This window comes from Podarcis muralis, chromosome 4 (assembly GCF_964188315.1).
Source record: "Podarcis muralis chromosome 4, rPodMur119.hap1.1, whole genome shotgun sequence".
Classification (NCBI taxonomy): Eukaryota; Metazoa; Chordata; class Lepidosauria; order Squamata; family Lacertidae; genus Podarcis; species Podarcis muralis.
In genome coordinates this window covers 1,127,310-1,139,614 of record NC_135658.1, presented here as the reverse complement: position 1 = coordinate 1,139,614, position 12,305 = coordinate 1,127,310, and the positions used below count along the sequence as shown (strand labels likewise).

The following is a 12,305-nucleotide window of genomic DNA, read 5'->3' as shown; positions in this document are numbered from 1 at the left end:
GTTTCTTGTACTTCTCCTAATTTTTTCTCCATGTGTTGTTCATTTTGTTTAAATTCTTTTATTTTCAGCCATAAAATATACAAATCTTTGATCTCTTCTTGTCTGGAGATTTTCCTTTCTCCTGGAGTTCCCCCAATTTTTTCCTCATTTTTTCCTGACATTTTATACAGTTCCAATATAAATTCAATATATTCCAATATAAATTCAATATATTCCAAAATATATCTGCTTCTGTAATAACAGTTTTCTGCTACAAGGGTGTAGGTGTCCACCACAAAACTTTAAATACGTATCCCCCAGAGTAGCAAAATGTCAAATGGCAGAAAAAGAAGAATATAATATCCTGCAGATACTCACTAGACCTCTAGATGTCACACTCATCCTCCCTTCCTTCTGCAATGACTAATCACTTTTATCTATCTATTCCCAATTAACATTACTCAAATCATTAATTATCTCATGAATAGCACACCATACATTCAGTCAGATCAAATAATATGAAAATAAAGAATTGCTAAAGAAATTTAGTTATTAGTCCCAAATATAAATTTATCTGAAGGAGCTTCTCTTCTGTTCTTCTCTGTGTTTAACTCAGTCTTTCTGTAGTCTTCAGCGACTTGTAGACCTAATCCACCACGCTGAATTTGAGGGAGGACTTTATATATTTTTAAAGTTTCAGTGTTTTAATCTCTACCGCCTCAATCCAAAAAAGATAAACCTAAACCCAATATCTATTATCAAATTTCAAATTTCCTTTTCTTGGTCTCTTTTTGGCCTAATCCATTGGAGTGTGTTATATCGCCCTTTCGTGTCCAAATCGTGTCCAAATCAAATCCAAAAGGGGAAAAAAAGGGTGGGGAATTACGTTTAAGCTCTTCTCTTTTCTTAGCCTCTTGTTGGCTTAATCCTCATGAGGATAAAAGAAAAGCAGAGAGGGAGTAAAAGGGAGTAAAAGTCAATAAGAGTCAGTACCCAGGGAGGAGAAAATACCATTAAAAGCAAGAGTAGTAGTCTGCCAGGGGAGAAAACAATAATCCACTTGGCAATATATATGAAGCATAAATGTGTGTGGCCTAATTTCCTCTATTTAAATTCCATTTGGTTCTAATCTTTTTTTCTTTTTCTTGTCCTCGTAAAATGTCTCTTTAAACTTCTTATACCACCTTCCCTCTCTCCCTCATATGTCTTCTCCCAAAATAAGGTTCAAAGTTTCTACTTATCTCTTCTTCAGCTCTTTGTTTTAAAGTAGCCTTTGCCTCAGCACATTGTTACGGAGGACTTTCACTTTTGTACTCACTCAGCAGGGACTGTTATTTCCTTTTTCTGCTCTTGCGACTTTCTATCACTGCGCCATTTTCTCTCCGCTGCTGGGATAGACTCCCTTCTTCATCCTACCACATCTGAATATTCTTCGGTAGAAAAATACGGTAATTGAACAATCATTATTGCATTACATTCTTGATTAAATTATCTTTCCATTGATATATAATTTTATGATATTACTCCAAAAGAAGTGGTTTTATGAGACATCAAACGTCTGAAATACACTTTTTTCCAAAAGGCTTCCACAATTTTGGCCACTACTGTATATCAAACAAAGGAACATTCAACAACCATCAGAATCCAATAATAAATATGTTGGTTAATGACAAACAACAAAGGTAATGAACACACACACCGTTCTTTTCAGTTCTTCTCCATTTCTTCCTAAGGCTCTAATCCCTTTTTGTCTCCATTGCAGATTGTGATGAATTGGAAATCGAGAACAAGGGTGACCACAACAAAATTCCCAGAGAGGAGAAGCCATGCAAAAATTTGGAGTGTGGAGAGAGCTGCAGTCTGAGCTCCCATTCCACTTCCCATCAACAAAATCTCATCGGAAAGAAACCCCATCAGTGCATAGAATGTGGAAAGAGCTTCACTAATAGCTCCTATCTCACTTCCCATCAGAGAATTCATACAGGGGAGAAACCCTATGAGTGTGTGGAATGTGGAAAGAGCTTCAGTATGAGCTCCAGTCTCACTTCCCATCAGAGAATTCATACAGGGGAGAAACCCTATCAGTGTGTGGAATGTGGAAAGAGCTTCAGTCACAGCCACAGGCTCACTTCCCATCAAAGAATTCATACAGGGGAAAAACCCTATCAGTGTGTGGAATGTGGAAAGAGCTTCACTAATAGCTCCTCTCTCACTTCCCATCAAAGAATTCATACAGGAGAGAAACCCTATCAGTGTGTGGAATGTGGAAAGAGCTTCAGTCACAGCCACAGGCTCACTTCCCATCAAAGAATTCATACAGGGGAAAAACCCTATCAGTGTGTGGAATGTGGAAAGAGCTTCACTAATAGCTCCACTCTCACTTCCCATCAGAAACTTCATACAGGGGAGAAACCCTATCAGTGCATGGAATGTGGAAAGAGCTTCAGTAAGAACTGCAATCTCACTTCCCATCAAAGAATTCATACAGGGGAAAAACCCTATCAGTGCATAGAATGTGGAAAGAGCTTCATTCAGAGGTCCTCTCTCACTTCCCATCAAAGAATTCATTCAAGGCAGAAACCCTATCTGTGTGTGGAATGTGGAAAGAGCTTCAGTCAGAGTGCCAGTCTCACTTTCCATCAGAGAAGTCATACAAAGGTTGGGAAATCCTCCATTATATAGCTTTAGGAGCCAGGCAAATACCTACCTGTTTAGGGAAGTTTTTAATGTCTGATGTTTTAATGTATTTTTAATTGTTTGTTGGAAGCCGCCCAGAGTGGCTAGGGAAACCCAGCCAGATCAGCAGGGTATAAATAATAAAGCAACATCTTTGCTTAGGTGTTTTACAACCTGCGCATTGTCTCTGTCATTTGCTGTGACAATCAATCATCAACAAAAACAAGAACATATGAAAATTGTCCATTACTTGACTTGCTGTACAGACACTTGTCGGCATGGCCTTGCTTGTACCCAAGCTGCATCAGCATCTTGTGCAGCTTCTGATTCCAGGCCCTAGCAGCCTGCTTAAGTCCATAAAGTCCTCTCTGCAGTTTGCACACTAAATGTGCCTCATGTGGTTTAAGAAAACTTTTGGGCTGTCTCATGTAGGTTTCCTCTGAAATCTGTCCATGAAGAAAGGCAGTTGCAATGTCAATGTGCCTAACTTCTATTTGCTTGGAGGCTGCAATGCTCAAAGCATTCTTAGGATTTCCGGTCTAGCTGCCATGGCAATCGGCTGTTTCCATTCCAGCGGACCCTTTCCCGCGGCTAACGAGGATAATATGGGAGTAATTATCCTCCCCGAAACCCCCAGGGCCAGGGGGCCAGCTCCACCCGCAGATCATCCTATACCTGCCGCCCGTCCTGAAGGAATATGGAAGGCAGGGGTGCAGGGTGCTATGCACCGCACGTCTCGGCAACTCTCCAGAGCTGGTGCCATGAGCAGAAGAAACCTGTTTTTAAAGATAATATTCAGACTTAACTAATAGGCATGCTCTGAACTAGTGGAGATAAAATAATTTGCTAATTAAATCAGCCACTGAGAAGGTTTTGATCTGGAGAAAGACTTTAGTCATAACTGAGGGAGGTGAGCCTCTACTATCTTTTTTGATATATTTTGCATCTGCTGTTTTATTTGGCAAATCTCCCTTTGAAAAACTGTTGGAAATATACTAGTAAATGCTAAGTTTAACTACAAAATTGACTGTGTGAAATTATAATTATGGCTCTAGCAACAACCTCAGATGGAATTGAAGGAATGGGTTTCCCAAACCCAAAACTGACTGTGCAGGCAGTTTGACACTGCACCAAAATCCCTATTTTTCCTTAGCTAAAATGCTTTAACTTGAGCTCTTGAGCCAAAAACCCAGCTGTATAAACAAGTGCTCAGAGCCCTCTCCTTTATCAGTTTGTGACAGCAAGGATGGCCTTGACTCTACCAGTAGAACAGGGAAGACACGTCTGTGCTTTATCTTATATCCTGACCACAGAGGCACACAGACCTAGTCTGGGAACAGTGCCAGAGGGTGTTCTTGGTGATGGTGACCTCTTGCTCCAAGATAAGAGTAGGAACAGTAAGATCCTTTCATGGTACAGGAAGGAATATCCTTTTATGGTCAGAAGTATAGGAAGGAATACCCTTTCATGGTTAAGAGTGCCGGAGCAGGAACATCTGTGATGTCAACCTGCGTGTACAAGCTGACGTGGCTGGATTCCTGGGGAAGGGGGAGAGGGTGTCTGGAGGATGTATATACTGCATGAAATTTCTCATTTCTTTGGACTTGCTGTGGACACACCACACAGGTGCCTTTCTGCTGTTCCGGAGAGCAGAAATAAAGAGCAGAAATGTTTCTCTGAAATAAAGAGAATAGAAATGCAGAAATAAAGAGCAGAAATGTTTCTCTGAACAAACCCTCAGTGTCATTTGACTTCCTTCCTCCTGTCCGGGAGCAACACAGACCCAATCGGTGAACTCCAATAAGGCTACAGAATGACAAAAAAGAACCCCAGACGGGAATTATTGTGTTTATGCTGAGGCATCAGCTCATTAGTATTTGGAAAGAGAGTACAGAAGAGAATTCTGGATGTCAGCCTGGGCTAATGGTAGATTGGTTGTGGCGCAGTTTAAAATGCCCTGTGAGTGGAAAACGACAGTGTTTAAGATCTAGGACACATAAAGGACTGACCCGCCTGTTAAATTAAAGGATGGATTAATCTACAGACCTAGGAGGAGGTGAGCCTTCATCATTTTCTTTTCATATATTTGTATCTGCAGTTCTACCTGGCAAACCTCTCTGGGAAAGTCTACTATTTGAAATATGGATTAGGGACGGAAGCCAGGACCTTCCTCGGAGCTCCGTCCCTTCACCACATAGGGGCAAAGTGTGTTCCTCTTGGGATCATGCAGAGCATGTTCTAAATCTGAATTTCCATTCAGCAGATTGTAGGAATGTAGAATCATAGAGTTGGAAGGGACCCTGGGGTCATCTAGTCCAACCCCCAGTGAGGCAGGATAATCAGGAGATGCTGGACAAAGGTTCCCTTTGGCAGAACTGCAGGGGCTAAGCACCAGGGGGCAGAAGGACAAGATTCTGGCTCCTTCTGCTGCCTGCAATCCAAGGACCAGAGTGGGTGTCTCTGCCATTGCTGATTTCTCATTTCATGCAGCAGAAGAGCCACTAGAGTTGGGGGCAGAAGCAGTGGGGGGGGAGGTGGCTGGTCAGGCTGGATGGTCTCTCTGGCAGCGCCAGGAAGCCCACAAAAAAGACATTTCTCTCATTGCCTCTTGGAGGAAGAAGGAGAGGAAGGTGTCTGTCTCTGAAAGCCAAGCTGGCTGCATCACTTTCCCCTCCCTGATGGGAAGGAAATGAGGTTTCTCTCTCACTGGCCATGGGCCTCTGAGATGATATGGGCAGGGGGGAGTGGTTGGTCCTGATGCCTCCCCTGGGAGCTGGGGCGGGCAGGAGACGACCAGACCACCCAGCAGAGTTTCTGGGTTCAATGTTCCAGTGTCCCCTTCCACCGCCCTAGCCCCCCAGGGGCCTCCATGGTGCTTTAACTGTATGGACCTTTGTTGGCAAGGCGATGTCTCTGCTTTTTAAGATGCTGTCTAGGTTTGGCATTGCTTTTCTCCCAAGAAGCAGGTGTCCTTTAATTTCGTGACTGCTGTCACCATCTGCTGTGATCATGGGTGTTCTCTCTCTGCAGGTAAATTCAAACTGTAACTTTTCCTCCTTTTGTAGTCATGACCAGCTGTACCTAATCAGCTCAGAACTCACAGAAAAGGTTCTTAAAGTTACAATAATATTTTCTGTTTCTTTGCAGAATGACTCCTAACATGGAATGAGGAGAGTCGGTTAAAGTATGGATTTTCTACAAATTTATAAAGCTAGGTACCTTACCTGAGCTGTCAAGTCAAAAGGATACATTTGGGCCTAATATTTGTAACATTGCAACAACTATAAAGATGTGCCTCACCCATGATTTCCATAACATTAACATTTTTTGCCTGGGGAATTCCAGGAGGTGGGGGAATAATTTGTCCTATTCCAATAATCTGCCTGCATAGGTTTTTTGGCCATTAAATCCTGCCGTCCAGTCAGCGCTTCCCCTGCGTAGTTCTGCTTGGGGCTGACCTGCGCAGGAAAACAGAGTCGCAGCAGTCCTGCCGTCCGTGTGAGATAGAGGGATAAATCAAGTCCAGAGACAGTTTGTTGCTATCTCTAAAAGTGTTTATTTACACAGCAATAAATCCATCAGAACTTTCCAGCATCTCTCCGTGCTAAAAGCACACACAGTCTCTCTGCTGCGTCTTGGCCTTGAATTGCGCCGTCTCGGCCAATTTGAGGCACGGCTGATTGTCTTCATGCACCACGACGGGAAGACAATGTTCCCCACAGAGTTCCTCGACCAAACACGCATAGAACTCCAGCTCTCTGCAAACCTCAGATAGCGCACTGAACTCAGCTTCAGTAGATGAAAGCGCTATGAGACTTTGCTTCCGGGACCTCCACCCAACTACTGAGTTCCCAAACTTCACCACTAGGCCTGACACTGATTTGCGGTCCTCAAGGTTAGCCCAATCTGAATCCACCCAGGCGGTCAGCTTGACACCACCCTCAGCTGACATCTTGAGGCAAAAGTCTTTGGTATCTTGCAGGTAACGTAGCACCCGCTTAATACCATTCCAGGCCTGCACACTAGGACTTGAAGCCTCTCTACTGAGCAGATTGACAGCAAACGCTATGTCTGGTCTGCTCCACTGTGACAGATACAGCAGACTACCCAGAGCTGACTGAAAGAGATCAGTTTTTTCAAACACAACGCGTTCTACTTGCTGACATTCTTTCACGTATCCAACTTCCATGGGTGTTCTGCAACCTGCACACTCAGACATCCTGAACTTCTCAAGCAACTGCTCAATCTTACCTTTCTGGCTGAGCAAAAAGCTTCCATCTCTTGCTCTCGTTATCTCTACGCCTAGATACAACTTGACATCTCCAAACTGCTTGAGCTTGAACTGTTTTCCAAGCTCCTTAGCAAACTTTTCCACTTGTTTATCTGTCTGTGCCATGATCAAGATATCATCAACAAAAATCTGAGCAACTTGCTGCATCTCATAGATGGATTTGTGCAATCACCACACGATGCCTGGCACACTGACTTCAAACCCTGGAGGAGGAAGCATGTACAACTCCTGGAGGTCTGAGTTCAGGTAGGCAACAACCACATCAAAATGGTTCACCTTCCAACCTCTCTGTGCAGCAACTGCTGAAAGCGTCCTCAAAGTCTCGGCCCTCGAGGTCGGCGAATAAACCTCCGTGAAGTGGACACCCTTCTTCTGTGTGAATCCTCGGGCTACTAACCTAGCTTAATACTGTGGTTCTCCAGCTTCTGTGGGTTTAAGGCGATAAACCCACCTGCAACTCACAGCCTGCTTGCCTGCCAGCAACTGTGTGAGTGAGAACACACCAAGAGACTCCATTGAGTTCATCTCCTTCTGCATCGCCTCACGCCATTTGCTAGCTTCTTCCTGAGGCAACTTCTGAACATCCTCAAAGGATTCAGGTTCACATCTAGCCACACCTACCCAGACGCTAGTGGCTTCGTACCTTTCTGGTGGCTTTCCCTTGGTTGACCTTGCTGACCTTCTCAGCGTGAACTCTGGAACTGTGCCTGATTCACTTGGGCCAGCCACACCATCCCCTGTGTCAGAAACCTCCCCCTCTGACCTGCTGTGCCTTTTAGGCCTCACAGCTGGTTCTGCAGGCGAGGATGGCTCACTCCTTGACTCAGACTTGACAGAGACCTGTGGAGGGGTCTTGGGACTCCCTTTTGGAGAGGTTCGGAGCCTCTGCCTTGGGGATCCCGGTTCTGGACTCTGTGGCTGTGGACTGTGCACCTCAGCAACAGGTTCAGCTTTGTCCTCCTCCTCTTCTTCATCTGAGTCAAATAGAACATCCGGGTTCCTGTGAATACGTTTCCACCCACTCTGCTCGCAAAACTCAGCACTGCCGCTAATAAGCAGCTTAGACTGGTTGCCAGCAGGGTATGCGAAACACCACGCCTCAATAAATCCATCAGAACTTTCCGGCATCTCTCCGTGCTAAAAGCACACACAGTCTCTCTGCTGCTTCTTTCAGACTAAAGTGAAACCAACTCTCACAGACAAAGCCTGTGACGTAAGGCCCTGCGTCAGGCCCCTCCCAGATACGGGACACCAATGAGTTTTAACCCTGTAAACTCCAAACTCCACAGGTTTAATGTTATTTGGAGACACTAACACCCATTAATTTCACGTTATCTAGGTGTTTATTCAGGTGAGGATGAATAAAACACTCTAGAAAGATCCTTCATGACTGTGTCTGCAATGTTTCCAATATGAGTTCACTTACCCATTAAAGTGCGTCATTAAATGCTGAGAAATTGTACCATACTCAGCTTACGGATCTCATCCCCAAGAAACCCTGCACAGAGTAGCTGCCTTTCCCCCAATTTCTTAGCTAGCAATAACGGATATTGAGAAGGAAGGAGAGAGAGAGGTAGGCATCCTTTCAGCGATGCTGCCCCACTCCAGTTTGCCTCTGTCAGCCCCCGATGCCCCTTTTCTGTGGCCCCTGAATGGCTTTCTCCTCATCCGTCTGTCTTGGGAGGGAGATTGCAAGGCCTGCTGGGGCAGCTGGCTGCTGTGACGGACAGCAGAGCCAGAGCAGAGTCTGGGGGTGCAATGCCTCACCATTCCACCAGGGGGTCAGAGCCTCTTTCTGATTGGCTACCCAGAGGGGGGTGGCGCCAGCACTTTTGGAGGGAAAATAAAGAGAGCCGTTTCTGAGGGGATTTGAGATGGGAGAGAGGGAAGGTTGGGAGAAGATGGGGATGAGGAGAGGGAGGGAGGGAGGGAGAATTGGCTCTGATCTGAGTGGATCCTCCGCTCTGAGGAGAATATCTATGGAGCCAGAGGAAGGAACCTCACAGCTGAGATGGGGAGACCATGTTGAGGGTCTGAAGGGAGTATTCAGATGGGAGAGAAGCTGGAGGGAGAAGCTGTGGGAAGACTCTCCTCTTCTTCTGGGGTCTCCTTCCAGTCAGGAGGAGAGAGATCTTCTAGGAAAAGGAGATTCCCAAGTCCGTGGCAAGGGCTGAGAGGATCCCCTGGGTCTGGCATACAAAGGAAAATACCTCAGGGGAAGCGAGGAAAAGTGGCCCCTCGCTGAGAAGGAAGCTGGGCTGTGTCCAAAGTACCTCACGGAAAGACCCCTCATAACTAAGGGAGGGGATGAGAGAGAAGCAGCAGAAAGGGAGTTCAGCCTTTCACCATCTATTCTGGGAACCTGAACATCTCCCTGAAGTGTGACAACTGATTTTGAGAGGAGGGAGCTGAAGAGAAGCTGTGCCTGCAGAACTGTGTTTAATCCTGAGACATTTAGCTGAAGTAGTAAGTTAACCTCTACCTAAAAGAACACATCTCCTGTCTTCACTTTGTTTCACCATTCTCTTTTTTGTAAATAAAGCTTTCCTTATCTGATTATCTCCTGCCAGAGACTCCCTGGATTGCAGTTTCCCTCACACAAGACGCCCCACAAAGTAGCCTGTGGGAAATCGTAGACATTTGTTCAATCTTCATCATCATCATTTTATTTTATTTGTAACCTTTCCATCGTTAAAACAACGCTCAAGGCGGCATACAACATGATAGGCAAAGGGCCTTCTCGGTCGTGGCGCCTCTTCTGTGGAACGCCCTCCCATCGGATGTCAAAGAAATAAACAACTCTCTGACGTTTAGAAGACTCCTGAAGGCAGCTCTGTTTAGGGAAGTTTTTAATGATGGATGTTTTAATGTAGTTTTAATCATTTGTTGTAAGCTGCCCAGAGTGGCTGGAGAAACCCAGCCAGATGGGTGGGGCATAAATAATAAATTATTGTTGTTATTGTTATGACAAGATTTACATCATTACCAACATAACCAAAGTCATAAACGATAAGCAAAACACATCCAAAGGTACACAACCAAATGGAAAAGAATTTCCACATAAATCATAAGATCAAAAATTCAGAATACAACATTAATATCAATAACAATTGAAAATGACACAGATAAAAACCCAAAACCATTTGAAGAAGGAGGCCTATCTGCCCAGCAGTATTATTATTATTATTATTATTATTATTATTATTATTATTATTAATTATTACATACCCTGCGCATCTGGCTGGTTTTTCCCAAGCCACTCTGGGCGGCTTCCAACAAAATATTAAAATACAATAGTCCATAAAATATTAAAAGCTTCCCTAAGCATAACAACCATCCATTTTTAGTCCATTGAATCAGCAATTCAGCATTTCTGGAAGGGGAAATGTCATACTATTGAATGTTTGCATAGCAACATGCTTCAGAAAGTTTTGGTTATTCATGATGAGAATAGGATTTATTTATTTTGAACTTCGCTTGGTTCTTCCTTGGCAGCCAGTGCGATTCTTTCAGCAGTGCTAGAACTCAGGACCCGCTGCCTTGAGGGACATCTATTATTTTTTTTATAAGATATTTATTTTAAAAAATTTAAGAAGCAAAACAGAAAAATCGTAACAAAAAAGAACATACAAAAAAGAATTACAAAAAATACAACAATAAATGACTAACACACATAACAACACAAAAAGAAAAATAATTAAAAAACAAACCAATTTTTCACATTTTTCAGAACTCTCATTAGCTTGTTTCTTTGACTTCCTCACACCTCCCTCTGTTGTATTCCCAATCACATCATTAATTCAGCAAATCCTTACCCCTCTTTTTTTTAAAATTTAACTCAATATTTCAACAAATTTACATCTTTATAACCAATTATCAAACCATTTTTACATATTCTTACTGATCTTATTACTAAGTCCACTTAGGTCCAATCCAACATCACTTTAACATTCATTAATTTTAGATTGGAAGAAATTTAAAGTTTATCTTAAAAATTGCTATAAAATTAATGAATGCTAAAATGTCAAGGGTAATGAAAAAAATAAGATTACAGCTGTAAATGATTGGGTAAGAGAAGAAGGAAAGAAAAAGAGTTTATAAGTTAATAGAAGTGAGGGGTTGCTGAAGAAAATTATTAAATAGGGATGCAGAAAAGGGAGGCATGGGGAAGTCGGTGAAATAGGGTTAATGAAAAAGAGGCCATGAAAATTATACGTGTTTATATGTTTGTTTGTTTGTTTGTTTGTTTGTTATTGTTTGTTATTGTGTAGTGTATTGTCTTTAATTTATGTTGGAAAATTAATAAAAAATTATTTTTTTAAAAAAATAACATTCATTAATTTTACAGTATTTCTGCAAGTAGTCTTTGAATTTCTTCCAATCTTCTTCCACCAACTCTTCTCCCTGGTCACGGATACTGCCAGTCATTTCCGCCAACTCCATATAGTCCATCACTTTCATCTGCCATTCTTCCAGAGTGGGTAAATCTTGTGTCTTCCAATACTTTGCCAGGAGTACTCTTGCTGCTGTTGTTGCATACATAAAGAATGTTCTATCCTTCTTTGGCACCTGTTGGCCGACCATGCCCAGAAGAAAGGCCTCTGGTTTCTTCAAGAAGGTATATTTAAATACCTTTTTCATTTCATTATATATCATTTCCCAGAAAGCCTTTATCCTTGGGCACGTCCACCAAAGGTGAAAGAATGTACCTTCATTTTCTTTACATTTCCAACATTTATTATCGGGCAAATGGTAGATTTTTGCTAGCTTGACTGGTGTCATGTACCACCTATATATCATTTTCATAATATTCTCTCTTAGGGCATTACATGCCGTAAATTTCATGCCAGTGGTCCACAACCGTTCCCAGTCAGCGAACATAATGTTATGACCAACATGCTGTGCCCATTTAATCATAGCAGATTTAACCGTTTCATCTTGGGTATTCCATTTCAACAGCAAGTTATACATTCTCGAAAGTATCTTTGTTTTTGGCTCTAACAATTCTGTTTCCAATTTCGATTTCTCCACCTGGAAGCCAGTTTTTTTATCCAAATTATAAGCTTCCCTTATTTGATAATAATGAAACCAGTCTCACACTTTATCTTTTAATTTCTCAAAACTCTGCAATTTCAATTTATCTCCATCCTGTTCCAAAATTTCCCAATATTTCGGCCATTTGGCCTCCATATTGAGCTTTTTCTGAGCCTTTGCTTCCATTGGTGACTGCCTTGAGGGACACCTAAGAGCAGTTGGGCAGGGAAAGGTCTCCCTTGGGGGGTGGGGGACTCTCCTTCCTTGGAGGTTTCTAAGCAGAGATCGGACGGCCATCTGCCCTGGATGCTTTAGCTGAGATTCC

General features: G+C 43.0%; 2 protein-coding genes across 2 annotated transcripts in view; both read left to right on the top strand.

Moving 5' to 3' along the window:
• LOC114589761 (uncharacterized) overlaps positions 1-12,305 on the top strand; it is a 498,312-nt gene that overhangs the window by 13,721 nt on the left and 472,286 nt on the right. The gene's annotated exons all lie outside the window — the stretch shown is intronic.
• Positions 1-12,305, top strand: part of LOC114595246 (uncharacterized) — a 45,935-nt gene that overhangs the window by 17,046 nt on the left and 16,584 nt on the right. The gene's annotated exons all lie outside the window — the stretch shown is intronic.